The sequence below is a fragment of the Micromys minutus genome (assembly GCF_963924665.1).
Source record: "Micromys minutus genome assembly, chromosome: 4".
NCBI lineage: Eukaryota > Metazoa > Chordata > Mammalia > Rodentia > Muridae > Micromys > Micromys minutus.
Genome location: NC_137973.1, coordinates 8,674 through 13,736, shown reverse-complemented (window position 1 = coordinate 13,736; position 5,063 = coordinate 8,674). Strand labels below are relative to the sequence as shown.

The window sequence follows — 5,063 nt, the reverse complement described above, 5'->3', positions numbered from 1 at the left end:
ATCTGTCCTTAATAATAATCATATATTATAATAATGTAATAGGATTGTTTTTACTTAAAAATAGTGTAATCAATCTGTTAGCAAAGCATAGGCTAATCAATGAGAGGACAGGACTTTGGTCCAGCAAAAGGGTTGTTTTCTTAGTGTAGTGGGAATGCTGAGGTAGGAGAGCGAGGTTGGGAGAAGGAGCATTTCCATGGAGGCAGTAGGTGAGGAGAGATAGGATTGGTGAAAAGGGATAACACCTGAACTGTAAATACAGAGAATATCCAATAAAAAAATAAGTAAAATAAATAAATAAATAATAATAAAGTAGCAGTATGGAAAATGAAAAAAAAAAAAAAAAAAAAAAAAAAGAGAGATGGAAGAAAACCCAGGGGTACAAAGTTTCTCCTTTTAAGTAATTGCAGATCCATATTTGTGAAGATGGTAGGTCAAGACAACAATATTATTAGTGAAGGACACACGGCTTTGCATCTCAGTGCACTGGTTTCAACAAGCCTAAATACATGTCTGTGTACCTCACGTCCACCTGGCTACAAAATGTTAGACAATAAAGGCATATAAAAAAATAAAAGCAGCACTACAACATACTGCTTTCACCAACAAAACTGAGCTTTAACAGAAGTCTAGCATTGGGAAAAGAGTACTAACTGCAAGATAGTCTGTATGCTTACCTATTTATACCAGCTTTACCTCCACAGGACTGGAAGAGTAGTACCCATGTGGATGGTCTTTAAATCCCAAGAACTTTGGAAGACTGTTAAGTTTACCTGACCTCACAGGTATAGAAACTGGGGCCATGTGAAATTAAGAGATAAGCAAAATAAAAATAAATAATAATAAGGGGATAAAAAGAGATAAAGTTTGTTTTTAGGAGAGATGGTCTGGGAAGAAATCATCCATGTCTGGTTGTTACATTGATACATTTAAGAGGACCAAGAGATATACTTTGCTAACTTCAGACAAAACAGTTAGATCTCTACATCTTAACAGAGAAAGACAGTGGGACAGACCCACAGGGGCAATTCCAACTTTGTATATGCTAATTTTCTTGTTTACGTGAAGTGGCTAATGTTCTGTTCTGGAAGGTTCATTCATGTGATCCTGATATCTGCTAAGGAAATTTCAGCTATACTTTAAATTTTTTATGAATGTTTTTCTGTCCCTTGCTTACACTTTGCACCAGAGCTTGTCATAACTTGGCATATACTGTAACCAAACATAAAGACTTGCACTATCTGTGGTCATAAAACCTGAGGGTAGAGAGGGAAGCTGTAGCATTTGTAATTGTAGATAATGTGAGATCCCATGATGAGTTGAGAAAATGAGACTCACACTTCCCCTAGTTGGTATGCCTTCATTTAACTCCTCAGTTTATTTCAGATTCTCCAGGTTTCTCAGCTGCTATGTTTACAATAGAAAGAAACTGAGATCAAAGGAGGCTGCAAGGCAAGGCAGAGGAACAGGAGAGTGACTGACTGGACTAGAGCATCTGAGCTCCACTGCTTTCTTTCAATGAAATAAGTGAACACAATGAAGGAAACCAGGTTAAAAGACAGAGAAGAAGCTAGGCCAAAAGAGCTTTAAGAAACCAGCAAAGAAGAATCCGTAATAGCTGTGCCAGGTCTGCTTAGCCTTGTCCTTTAGAGAGAGGTAGCATGCTTGGTGAAGCTAAAGTACATTAGGAGATGCCTCTATTTCTACAAAAGACTGCAGTCTATGGTGGTGGAACCATTGTAAGGGATGGAAACATTATTCCAACAACTGGTCTCAGCTGGAGGAGCCTAAGAGTAATGTGACTGGACTTAAATAAGTGAGACTGGGCTCTCCACCATGGATGAAGGGGTAGAATTACCTAAATTACTTGCTCAGAAAAGCAGTGGCACTGGTCAGAAAGCAGGTAAGTTGCTATTACAGGTAGAATAAGAATAAATTAGCCCAGGGAAGAAAAAAAGCTGCACAGTTTCCTCCCTCCTCCATGCCTGGTTGCTTGCAGGAAAATTGCAATCCTGGTGAAGTGGAAATTTCTAGTTTCTTTAGAGATTTAGTTGTGTCATGTGATGCTTTTCTGGAAGCTCTTTTATGAGAGAAGGATAAAGCAAACATGGGAGAGTAGGTTTTGCTGAGGCAGACACTTGAGAGAAAGAATGATGTTTACAGAGTATAAGTAGTACCCAACAGACAATGAAAGACACTTTTACATTGGTTTGCTTTGCAATGCTTTGCTGGTCTTTGATTGTTGTGACTTCATAGAGAGAAAGGCAACAGAGAACTTCCCATGGTATTCCAGCTGCTTCCTACTGCTTCTGCAGAATCATGCCTTGGTTTTTATTTCTAAACAGGTCTATGACCCCATTTTCCATTAAAATTTTATTTCCTCTACCTCTGGCCAGTAGACTAGAAGGAATGTTGAAATGTAAGAAAAATGCTAAGCCTCCACCCTGGTACATGGTCTTCTGGGTTTCTAAGAGGTGACTCAGGAGGCCTGAGGGGAGGCAAGGAGTGACTCAGGATGGCAGATGGCAAGAATTCCTGCAATTTGTCTAACTTTCCGTAGACACACAGATCTGAGAGCCCCACCGAGGTGAAGAAAGTACAGACTATTGACTCATGTCCTGAGCGACAGAGTTTGCACATCTATCTGCTCCTTGCCTTAAGCTCCTGGAGAAAGTGAACAACAGGACAGCCCCTCATCACCAAGCTCATTGTTTTCCTCTTTGTCCTTATATCTGATTATATGTCAAGTTAGATAGTATAATATTATGAAAGAAAGAACTACATCTCACTACATGCTCCATTTCTCCTCATTATTTCCCGTTCCTTATTCTCACTTTCATTTTCTCCTTTGTGAAACATGAAAATGTTAAACATTTTCATAAAGCCAAAAAAAAAAAAAAAAGAAGAAAAAAGAAAAAAGTAAAAGGATTCCTTCATCAAACAGCTTCAAATGATTGCAGGATGAAGGCTATTACAGTCACTCCCCTATATTTCTCATAGGTATCAGCCATTACCATTGATGTTCAAATGCATGTCTACTACTGAATATGTCTATTATAGAAGCATACTACAATATGCTTCAAATATATCCTAAAAACCAAGTTATCTTCATTATAGGTGCATTGTTATTCATTCCATCATATCAAATGTTAACAATCCATCTGTAACAAATTCAACAGAAGCAGGAATAAAGCGGAAACATACATTCATCAAGAAAGATCCTTGAATTGATTACTGATAGGAACAAAACAGAGTAAAACCCAGCACAGGCTCTCCTGGGAAGCCTGTTTTCACACTCAGATGGACTCAAGTCAGTCCTCTCTGTGGATAGATGAAAAAGCAAGACCAGAATCCTCATTCCGTGTTTGAATCTTTGTGTGAAAAGAAACTAACTATAAATCATTTCTAAAATAGATTTTGAAAGATCAGTACCTTTTGTAGTATCAACGTTTAACTTGTGGCATGGTTCATTCTCTGCACAGCTTCATGTGCTAGGGGATGACAAGAGAATTTGGGTCTTTAAAATGAGCAAATAAACTTTGGTCTCAGAAAACACTAATTTTAAGGGAATAGAAGACAAAGGGGGAAAGTGGCTCATCTCTTGTTTCGTATGAGTGAAAAGTGCATTAAATTATGAAGATAATTGGTGTTGACATCAAGAAGTAATGAAAATTTATGCCTAGCACGTAAAACTGCATGCCTGTTGTTTCTTTACATAGGCTAGGCTGTCAGTCATTCTAAAATTTATATAGAAGCCCCATGAAAATTTATACTCACAAGTTTATGCCAGTAATGGCCAATTCAGTGTCTTAGCATCTACCTTTTCTTTGAATACACACACACACACACACACACACACACACACACACACACACACAATGAGCCAAAATATGTTACCATGTGAAAAGCAAATTTGGAATTATACAGGCAAACAATTCAACATTTTTAAAACCAGCAAATAAGGCATCTTTTTCTCATAACACAGTAATGTTAAAACAATATTATATTTCAGAGAATGGCCACAGATGTGGATTTATGAGTAGACTCATGCTTTCTTTGCCTTGGGAAGTTTCAGATAAAGTATTTTGATGGTCAGAGTTCAGAGAGCAGTTTTCACAGGTCCCTGGGATAGTTGGCACAGTCTTAGCCACCTTTGAAGTGAACGGCCTGAAGTCAATACTTCTAGACTAAATGATGATGGCCCTGCCAGTCCTCAAACTTACAAGCAAGTGCATGGAAAGTACAGCCAAACAAGCGAAGGCTTGTTCTCCACTTCCTCATCATGAAGAAGATTTGGACTCCAATAATTTAGGAGAACTTGAAAATGTAAGCCAGCTTTCTGAGACCTAGTGGTGCGTGCTGTGGAGTTCCTTCCGGTCTGCTCTGTCCTGACTCACCACTCTTCGCTCCTGCTGAGGAACAAATTGGTCAGGAAGCTGTGCCTCAGCCTTAGCATTTAAAGATACAGGAAAGATGCCCTCAGAGCCAAAAGTGGCAATTCACTGAATTTGAATCATGCTCACCAGCAGCAACCTGAAGTCGCTGGAGAAGGTTTGTGTGAACTTGAACAGAGGCGCTAAGGAAAGGAATCTGAAAGTGAAAGGACCATTGCGCATGCGTACCACGATATTGAGACTCACTACTAGAAAAACACTTTGTGGTGAAGGTTCCAAGACTTGGGATCGTTTCCAGATGAGAATCTACAAGCGACTCATTGACTTACACAGTCCTCCTGAGATTGTTAAGCAGAGTACTTCCATCAGTACTGAGCCAGGAATGGAGGTTGAAGTCACCATTGCAGATGCCTAAGTCTACTGTTTATGTAAATTTACTTAATTATTAAAAAAGAAAGAAAGAAAATGAAAGCCAAAGTTTAAGACATATTGGATCAACTCAATAATTCATAAAAACAAAAATGTGGCAAATTCCTGTTGATATTTCTTGAATATTATAAGTAGGGTATAAACACATAAATAATGCTCAAAAATCTTACAACTCTCTTTAAAATGAACTCTTAGGAATTTTATGTGCTTCAAAACTACCCAAACCTTCATTCGGAATTT

At 38.4% G+C, this 5,063-nt stretch overlaps 1 pseudogene across 1 annotated transcript; it reads left to right on the top strand.

Moving 5' to 3' along the window:
• Positions 1 to 1,836: 1,836 nt before the first annotated feature.
• On the top strand, positions 1,837 to 4,809 carry LOC308419582 (small ribosomal subunit protein uS10-like; annotated as a pseudogene). The gene is made up of 2 exons: positions 1,837 to 1,903; positions 4,418 to 4,809. The product of its transcript is annotated as a small ribosomal subunit protein uS10-like (transcript).
• Positions 4,810 to 5,063: the final 254 nt, after the last annotated feature.